The sequence below is a fragment of the Sinocyclocheilus grahami genome, unplaced genomic scaffold (genome assembly GCF_001515645.1).
Source record: "Sinocyclocheilus grahami isolate Dianchi unplaced genomic scaffold, SAMN03320097.WGS_v1.1 scaffold891.1, whole genome shotgun sequence".
In the NCBI taxonomy this organism is placed as follows: domain Eukaryota; kingdom Metazoa; phylum Chordata; class Actinopteri; order Cypriniformes; family Cyprinidae; genus Sinocyclocheilus; species Sinocyclocheilus grahami.
In genome coordinates, this window is record NW_015506070.1 from 191,874 (window position 1) to 202,614 (window position 10,741).

A 10,741-nucleotide genomic window follows, 5' to 3' on the forward strand; every position below is an offset into this window, starting at 1 on the left:
AATAAAAAAGAGCTTTATTGTGATTATTACTATGGTAATCATTATTAATTAAACAATTGGAGGAGAAGATGCATTGTGATGCATCATAATCAATCGAATCAAATCGTGAAGCAACTGAAGATTCACACTTGCGATTTTGCCAAAAGGTCTCAACAGTGGTTCAAATTTTGATTTGCCCTGCCACAAAAAAATTGTTTTATCATTGTTTTTTTAATACCAAATTTATAGATAGGCCTACCTGTTAAATTTTACAGTTCTCGAATCTAATTGAAGACAAGTCAGTAAATAAGAACAAATGAACCAATTACAAACAACAGAACAAATAGCCTAAATAAATGAATAAATAGAACAAAGATAAAAATGAAACAATGCGTTAGGTTTTAGAGTTTGTAGGTATTCAGGTACAGAAATTGCATACATTTTTTACTTTTGTATGTATTTTCCCGGAAAGAAACGCAATTCAGGCTTGCCCGCTGTTTGAGATGCTGCTCTATATGTGCGCTCAGAACACACTGAATGGAGGTCTGCATGAATGCTTTAAACCCTCTTGAATGTTTAAATTTCGTGACAAATCCATCATCTGTCCCAAGCGTCTTTCACGCTGGCCCCGGGCCATCGGGCAGTCCTTATTGTCCAGCTGGTGGCCTTAATTTTAATTAAAAATGCTAAAATACCATTTTGATAAACACTTAAAAATTTAGCATACTGTAGCACGTTACAAAGGTTTCACTCGTTAATACTAGTTAGCGGTCAAGAATCAAGAGTCTTGATCAAGAGTCAAGAACTATCGTGATTAACAATATTTCACATCTTCTATTTCTTTTGGTTAATGTTAATAAATTATGTCACTATCATTAAGGTAAATCAGAATCAGAATCAGAATCAGAATGAGCTTTATTGCCGGGTATGTTTACACATACGAGGAATTTGTTTTCGTGACAGAAGCTTCCACAGTGTAACAGAATGACAGTGACAGAACAAAAAACACAGATAATAAAAATAAAAATAGAACAAGTAAATAAGGAATAAAAATATATAAATTGACAATTGTGTGTGCAGGTATATTACAATAGGGCAGGAGGAGGTTTGGGATGATAGTGTTTAGTGACTTAAAAAATTGCATGTGTAGAGTAAGATTAGTGAACATGTAAATTAACTTACCAGCCTGTTACAAAGAGCCACAAGCAGTTTGACATATTTGTGAAGGAGTAACTCAAAGTGCACAGAACGTTTTGTAAATGTGTACATTTACCTTTAATGATATACCTTCCTCTGTTCTTTAATGTTAGTTCATAGTGCATTTAACCAACATTAACACATGCAATTTAATGCTACACGTTTTTACATAGATATCTGTGTAAAATATGTCCGGCTAAGTGTATGTGTATTTCATGCAGTGATATTTGTGTCTATTTTATATGACAGACCTGTTTAATCTTGTTAATGTCATTTATAGCTGCAAAATAAAAGGCTGACAACTTGAGCTTTGATTATAAAGACTGAGTGAATGTAGGCTGTAGTTCTCGTTGATCAAGGGCCCCTAACAGTCTTAATGCGGCCCTGCTAGTAGGTTATGGCATGTGAGGATGCTGCAGGTGACGGATCGTTTAGCCTTTTCTCACAGCAGCTGGAATAATTAAATTTATCATTTTGATGGCGGATTGTAATCCATTAAGGATCATGTGTTTATGAAACACATATGTGACCACAAAACCAGTCATAAGGGTAAATTTTTCGAAATTGAGATTTATACATCGTCTGAAAGCTGAATAAATAAGCTTTCCATATATGTATGGATTTGTTTGGCACATGCAATTTAATGCTACACGTTTTTAGATATCTGTGTAAAATATGTCCGGATATGTGCATGTGTATTTCATGCAGTGATATTTGTGTCTATTTTATACGACAGACCCGTTTAATCTTTTGTTAATGACATTTATAGCTGCAAAATAAAAGGCTGACAACTTGAGCTTTGATTATAAAGACTGAGTGAATGTAGGCTGTAGTTCTCGTTGATCAAGGGCCCCTAACAGTCTTAATGCGGCCCTGCTAGTAGGTTATGGCATGTGAGGATGCTGCAGGTGACGGATCGTTTAGCCTTTTCTCACAGCAGCTGGAATAATTAAATTTATCATTTTGATGGCGGATTGTAATCCATTAAGGATCATGTGTTTATGAAACACATATGTGACCACAAAACCAGTCATAAGGGTAAATTTTTCGAAATTGAGATTTATACATCGTCTGAAAGCTGAATAAATAAGCTTTCCATATATGTATGGATTTGTTTGGATAGGACAATATTTGGCCGAGATACAATTATTTGAAAATCTGGAATCTGAGGGTGCAAAAAAAATCTAAATATTGAGAAAATCGCCTTTAAAGTTGTCCAAATTAAGTTCTTAGTAATGCATATTACTAATCAAAAATTAAGTTTTGATATATTTACAGTAGGAAATTTACAAAATATCTTCATGGAACATGATCTTTACTTAATATCCTAATGATTTTTGGCATAAAAGAAAAATCAATAATTTTGACCCATACAATGTTTTTTTGGCTTTTGCTACAAATATACCCCAGCGACTTAACACTACTTTTGTGCTCCAGGGTCACATGTGTGACTGAAATTAAATTATTCCAGTTTTAAGTGTGCATCTGATTACAGATAGCCCGGGATTACACAGGATTTGTATTTTAAAGAAAGCCAGTTCGAAGGAAGAATAATTTGCTTTTTGGGTTAAAAGAATTTCTTAATATGAAATTCGAATGGTATGATAATTGAGATTAGACTGCACAGAAATTGAAATCTACACGCTAATACACACTATATACACATAGTCACGCAATGCTGATGTTGTTAACATTAACAATTTGAGAACAAAATATAACAATAACAATAATTTGCACGGTTTGATGTGATATGAGATTATCGATTGTTAGATTTAAACGTCATTGGTAGCGCGATTTATTGTAATGCTTTTTCTTCCTCAGTTGGTCAGAACAAACGTGGCAGACTTGTTACTTACTTGTTCTGATGACAATATCCGGTGAAAATTCTTATTTGGGTCATATATTCTAAGACGAGAATCTGTGAAACCTAAGTACAGTATCCACACCGGTGCGGTGACTGACAGCCACACATTCACTTCAAAACATTAGATTCATCCGCGCTGGAGCTGTGCCGGAGCACAGCCCACGCAAGGAAGATAAATCTGCAAGTAACTGCAATTGCAGGTTTCAAACAGAGATGGCGACAAAGAGGCAAAATTTACAGACTGCAGCTTTAAGACAACGAGTGCAGTGCTGAAAAGGGCAGAGCTACATAAAATCAACAGGGAACATTTTAACTTAATTTTTTTTGCAGACACCTAAAATAAATTGCACTTACTATTAATATCTATACTAGATTCTTTTAATACCTATTGTTTTTTTTTCTTCACACGAAACTATTTACATTGTCTTGTACTTGTTTTCTATTCGTATATAAATATTTTCAGTCTACTTTCTATAATGGGCTTGTACAGCAACTCACGATTTATTATTAGGCTATTATCAGCAAATCTGAGGATGTGGTTGAAGATGTTTGCACTAATAACATTAGTATTTGCTCACAAAAATTATTTGGGCATTAAACCTCAAATATGACTCAAGCTATTACTCTGTCACTCTACATCCACAAGAGCGTTTTATTTACTGTTAAAATCACATTTATTCAACAAACTGTATGTCAGACTGATATGACTGACATATTGTGCATTTTTTCCTTGGTAATTGCAGAAACAAGGTATGAGATATACTTCATCATGGCATACATCAATATTCATACGGCAGAGCTTTTTATTTCACTGTAGAAGAAATAGCAGGAATAAAATCTCCAGAAAAGTCTAATTAGTTCCCTCACAGTTCATGAAATACAAGTGCAAATGAAGGTAATGCTTATGTCATAACCCAAAAAAAGCATACAGATAAAAGATCCCAAAGTCACACCATACAGAGGATCTAGTGATAGTTCATTCAAGTTAATTTACAAAAACATCAAAATAGTCAAAAGAACTAGACATTATAATAATGCAACAGGACTTAAGCCTAAGTCAACATTTTAATAAACTGTGAAAATATTTGCATGATAACAATCACTCTTGTCTTTCAAAATCAAACCATCTGTGTGTGAAGATATAAGCCATGCAAAACAAATATACATAATAATAAAAGGAAAACATTTGAATCAATTTATGGTAATGATTATAAAGTATGTATGATTTTTTAATCTATTTTGTTATAAATACACATAGCATTATAAGCGGCAGAAGTTAAAGTTTTTAAATGGAAATTATTAATTGCATGATGACCTCAACATGCAAAACCTTCATTATTAGATGGACCCGCACTTCTAAAACACTATTGCTTTATTTTGTGAAAAGGGAATGTAGTCTGTATCTACAGTATCCAGTGAATGCATTCATTTGCTTACAAGAGATAATGCAATCATTTTGAGGGAACCGTTTACTGATGTGCAGCTGATATGACTTCAGATGTCTCTCCACCACCATTATTAGCATGAAAACACATCCACACTTTGGCATTGTGAGGATCGACGTACAGCCTTCAAAATAGAGGTATAAACTCTGATGGAAATAATATTTACACAAGCAGCATTCTTGGTACAAATTTTTGCAGAAAAAAAATTAATAGCTAAAATGAATTTTCTATGATTAACATTGCATTAAAGCACAGGTAGTCTTAAACAAAACACAGCAATTGTCTGATATTAATGATATTGCAGGTATATCAAGAATCTACAGTAGCCTATGTTTTTATGCTTTTTATTCAAGCGTCTTAAAAGTAAATACACTGACTACATTAATACTGACCCTCAAGCAACCTGGGGTGAAGTGTATCGCTTAAGGACAAAATATGGCAATGGTGTGAATATACTGAATATCATCAAAAAGGGTAAAAATTATACAATTGGTTTAGCTATATATCACTCAGCCTTACAGTGAATCTGTAACTTTATATGAAAAAAGTTTCTTCACCACCCCAAAACATGAATACAAAAACTGTGATGCATGCGATTTAATGATAAAATGGCTATTAATTGCTCACCTACAGTAGATATTGTCTACACATTTAAAACTGTACCTTTAGGGAAGTGAAAGTTGTGCAGTAATGCTATTTAAAAAAAAAAATACAAAACATAAAATACTCCAAAGTGCATTTAAAATAAAAGTTGAAACTAATTTCACATTCTGCCACACTTTCTTCTCATCTCCCACACAACAATCACCACTTTATTTGCTGGTTTTACTATATGCACAAGCTTTATATCTAGAAGCCAAAAATCTTAGCATTGTGATGTAATTTAAAAATACAGAAACACCAGACAAGACAGGGAGCCGAGGTGTCAAACAAGTTATTAGACTGTCACTGTGCGTTTACTTGTAAACTAGCAATACTTTAAGGTAAAAAATGCTAGAAAAAAAGTCTCCAGAAGTTAATTAAATCTGTAACAACTTACAGAAAATTATAACATAAATGTGAAAGGTTTACTTTTCGGAGTAGGTTTAGAGGTTGAGTATATGTATGGGGAAGTCTGAAGCAATTATAATGTGCATTATTTATACCTGTAGGAATGGTTCGCAAAAGAAAAAGTAATAAACATAAATGTATGTATGTGATATATTATTTGATATATATATATTATTTTATTTTTTTTTGGTGAACTATTCCTTTAAAAACAATACGTTAATGTACAATAATGTTTGGATAGCTAGGTAAATGTGTGTGTGTGTGTGTGTGTGTGTGTGTGTGTGTGTGAATACAGTGAATCTTCTTTCCATCAACGCTCCTTGTGCACTTTCTTATTAGACAGGCTGCAAAATGACATAAAAAGGGAATTAGTTCACTTGTATTACCCTAAACTGCAATAGCTCTTTAGTGCATAATGACTATATTGAGCAACTGTTTATCAATTAAGCGAATCCCGTTTATTTACTCCATAGAGAAACTGATTTTCAACAATACTATACAAGACTATTAAGACAGACCTCTCATGAGCTTGGAATCTGTCGACTGGAAAAAGTGTTATGGATTATGGACTCGTATTTTAGCCGGAAGCAACAGTTGTTAAAATGCCTTGATGGATTTGTTTCTTACAAACACACAGCTTTTGGCTTCTCAAGACATTAACTGATGGACTGGAGTGGTGTGGATCAGTGGTTCTCAAACTTTTTACAGCCGCGTACCCCCTGGGGCATTTAACATTCTTCTGCGTACCCCCTCTCTTCCACTTAGACCGCAGTCACACCTTTTCTATTAAAGGACAATATTTGCACCCTTAAATTGATTTACAGGTGCATTTTTTGTATCTTTATAAAGGCAAATATTTTCTATCCTTATTAATTGTATGTCATGTTTTATGTCATATTCTTCACATTTCATTAAGTGTATTATTAATATAATAAATAAAAGTAATAAATGATGGCAAATCGAAGTGATACTTGTAGATTTAAAAATAAAACAGCCAATAGGTGGCGGCAAGTCGCTGTCTTAATGAGCCAGGCGTCGCGTCATTCATTCATTCATTCAGTAATAAAAGCAAAATGCTGTAGTTATGAATGTGTTATTAATCACTGACTCTCCGAATCAGTCAAAGCCGCAGATTCGTTCACTAATGAAACACCGCCGTATATTTGCTCTTCATGTTATTAAGTGAAGATCTACTTTAAAGATACATTGAACAGCAGTGCGATTTGCTAAAGCAGCATATTCAGCTGGCATCCTATCACATGCATGCTGCTTGTGTGGATGCAGTCAGTTTTGACCGCAAAAGATGTGGTAAGCTGATTGGATATCATGTATTTGACCGTTTACGGGACCCCCGTTTTCCTGTTTTTACATTAGAAGCGGCATTTTGCTTGTCAGAAATACGTTCGGTTTTAATGTTGCTTTAAGTTGGGGTATTAAATGAATGCCAAAACTCAGAATTTTGTTCGCGTACTCCTCACCGTCATCTCACGTACCCCCATTTGAGAACCACTGGTGTGGATCACTTGTGGATTATTGTGATGTTTTTATCAGCAGTTAGGACTCTCATTCTGACGGCACCCATTCACTGCAGAGGATCCTTTGGTGAGCAAGTGATGGAATGCTACATTTCTCCAAATCTCTTCAAGAGCAAGTGATGGAATGCTACATTTCTCAAAATCTCTTCAAACAAACTCATCTACATCTTGGATGGCCTGAGGTTGAGTACATTTTTCAGCAAATTTTCATTTTTGGATGAACTATTCCTTTAAGTATTCATGTCGAAAAGACTTTTTGTGCACAATATTTCCTTCTGATTGCATTGAACACATGATGATCTCAATAATAATCTAATAGACACACATTCACACATTACAAGCTCACAACTGATTAAACATTTTTCCAGTGAGCAGTAAAAAAAAAACACAACAACAACAAAGGATGATCACATGCTGTCTATCTTTGTCTGACACTTACAGAGATATGTGAATGATTTATTGTTTTCGACTGAGTAACTGGATGGAAAAATTGGGCTGAATTCAAGCATTCTTGGAGAGACACATAATGGTAAATATCTGTTCCAGATGGATTACAATCAAATCTGTCTAACGCCGCACATTTGGTCAAAATAGCTGTTGCCATGCAAAGAAAGACATGATGAGATCGTAAAGTGACGTGGGATGTTGCTATGAGAACAGTCCAGTGCGCTTACCTTTGGGGATCAGCATCTGCAAGCTTAGGAAAGGGGGCTAATAAAAAATAAATGAAAAAAAGTAATTAAATCCAGCAGGAACAAAACTACCTGAAAGTTACTGTTTTGTGCACAATCATTCTTAATACTAAAGTAAAGTAATAAAATCGTTTTCAAATTATTGATACGCATTATTGATTTGACTTCACTAACACTTATCGGATGACAAAAAAAAATTTGAACTTGTCTCTGGCTGAATAATGTCACTATTGTCTTCTGTAGACAATAACACATTTTATAATGTCTGATAAACTTTGCACAGTTATTGAGCTGAATAATGACACTATTGTCTTTTTTGCTGCTTTACAGCATACTTTGGTTTGGTGTCATATTTGAAGAATTTGCATCATTGATTCTATTATTTCGATTTTAAAATGCTAGTTAATGTTATCGCATTGGACTACACGGGGTATAACAACATCCCCAAAATGTTGATACAGTAATAGTTGTACTTTTTAATAGTTTTGTACCTTGTTACACATGGGGTGTTTTACCCCGTGTCAAAAATGACCGGCCAACAAAAAAACTCCTTCTAGATTTCTCATTATGCTATATCACTACCAAATATTGAATTCAATCAACATGTTTTATTTAAGTTAGTACAGATTTTGTATTTGTTTTTGGAATTGACTGATTGTAGGCCTCATTGAGCTGAGCTCATGCAAAAAATAAAAAAATTAAAATCTACAAATAATGTTTGTTTGTTTGTTTTTCATTCAGAAACTGATATGCAGATGAACTCAGATCAATGAGGCCTACGATCAAAACCTCTGCTAATTAAAAGAAAACAAGTTGACAAAAAATGGTGATTAATATAGCATAACAAGTGATTTACAAACTATTTGAAATGACCGGGAACAACAAATTAGGTAAAGGATTTTCAACACAGCACAAGGGTTAAATAACTCTGACTTTTAAACTTCAGAATGTAACTCGTCTGCACCATTTACAACCGAGAGTAATAAAGAGGAACGATTCTTCAAATCATGTGGTTGGTTGCAGAGAGATTTTCTGGCGCTTGAAACAGACAAAATATGAAATCAGAACCTTTTTGTGTTCAGATCAGTTTTGGAGTTCCAAGTGCTTCCAAAGGAGCCTTTAGACATTTCATCAGTGATGTTGATATTAGAAGGATCATCTCTGAAAATAACCAATAAAAACATCATTCAAATCAATAAAATATAACATTAATAATCTTGTGCGTGCATGAAACCAATCATAAAACATAATTTGACTCCAAATTGTAATGCGATGTTGAATGCTTGACAACAACTGCTTATTCCAATTATTAATAAATGTCAATATTTATAATTTGTGTCTTTTTTCAAAACCTGTTAACGTATTTTCTACATTCATTCTACTTATTTAATTTTTCTAAACGTATATCAAGTCTCAAGTTATTTAATTCTACTTCTTTTATTCTTTCGATTCTCTAGTGTATATATGTACAGCATGTATGCAAGTATGTTTATAAAAAAATACAGAACCCATGGTAAAATCACTGTCAAGTATCGCCCTATTGTTTTAATAAAGCAACAAAATCTAGTATCGCTTGCTATTGTGAGAATTAGTTAGGAAAATCTGGTCCATACTTGTAATGTCCCTCCAATGGCACTTGTACGATTCCTTCTTCCTCTGCCAAAATACTTTGCTCCTCCTGGCAGTAAACACAGGGAGAAGGAGCGAGAGAGAGTTTTATTCCCGTCCAGCCAAAGAGAACTTCAGAGACCCTTTGAGATTAAATAATTAAGCTGAAGGACATTTTGGCAGATCGATTCATGTTCCATTTGTTTGGCATGAAATGAATGCATTCAGATGCTGAGGTGGGTGAATCGGGGTCCCTCTATAAGAAACGTATCATGGCAATTTTAGCAAGAGTAAAACATGAGATTATGTGCCAGGGGGTCAGAAAGTCTCCGAATGCAGGAAAAACAAAACTGGAGCACAAATCAGATCTCCTCATTAAAGCAAAAGGATTTCAAAAACTCGACGAAGAAAACTCATGCTTTTACTTTCATTCAGCTTACGTGAATAAACTCATGTTGTATCATTCAGTTATACGGACATTGTCTTCCAAATGCTAATTACTCGTGTTTTTAGGGGTCCAAACTGTGATGTTTTTGTTCGTTCCCTATTTTTCTTTTTAAAAACTGCTTCAACTTTGTCGCTGTGTGGCAAGAAGTCACCAAAATTTTGCATGGAGGTTATTTCGATGACAAACTTTAATAATCTTAATTATGTGATGGATTAGTGCTGCCTAGCAACTAGAGTACCAAAATATTAAATATAATCGCTCAGTGCAGCTGGTCCATTTGAACAACAGATGTGAGATTTATGTTCCTTTTCTTAGATCTTTTGCCTAGATTTTTGTTTAAAACAAAAATCATCTTCTCATGAACCACATAACTGATTTGCACAAACCTGTGCATGCACGCTATATGGACATATAGGTAGCTAAATGTGAAGGAATGGTTGACAAATGTTTGCAGAGTTATTCTAAATGTAAATTTGAAATTGTAGCATTTTCAAATCTGAAAGCCTGGAATTACAAAAACGTCTGAGTGAGAGTGATATATGTATGCAATGATTTAAATACAAATTAAAAATGCACAAAACCCTACCCCTAAAATGTACAAAACCCTAACCCTAAAATTGACAAAACCCTAACCCTAAAATGTACAAAACCCTAACCATAACCCTCAAATGTACAAAACCCTAACCCTAAAATACACAAAACCCTAACCCTAAAATGTACAAAACCCTAACCCTAAAATTGACAAAACCCTAACCCTAAAATGTACAAAACCCTAACCCTAAAATATACAAAACCCTAACCCTAAAATGTACAAAACCCTAACCCTAAAATGTACAAAACCCTAACCCTAAAATGTACAAAACCCTAACCCTAAAATTGATATATATATATCCCTAAAATGTACAAAACCCTAACCCTAAAAT

At 34.0% G+C, this 10,741-nt stretch overlaps 1 protein-coding gene across 1 annotated transcript in view; it reads right to left on the reverse strand.

The window, feature by feature from the left end:
- Nucleotides 1–9,294: 9,294 nt before the first annotated feature.
- LOC107563836 (sodium-driven chloride bicarbonate exchanger-like) overlaps nucleotides 9,295–10,741 on the reverse strand; it is a 27,359-nt gene continuing 25,912 nt past the window's right edge. The window contains exon 19 of the mRNA XM_016248806.1: nucleotides 9,295–9,440. The gene's annotated coding sequence lies outside the window, so the exon portion shown is untranslated. The remainder of the gene's footprint in view (nucleotides 9,441–10,741) is intronic.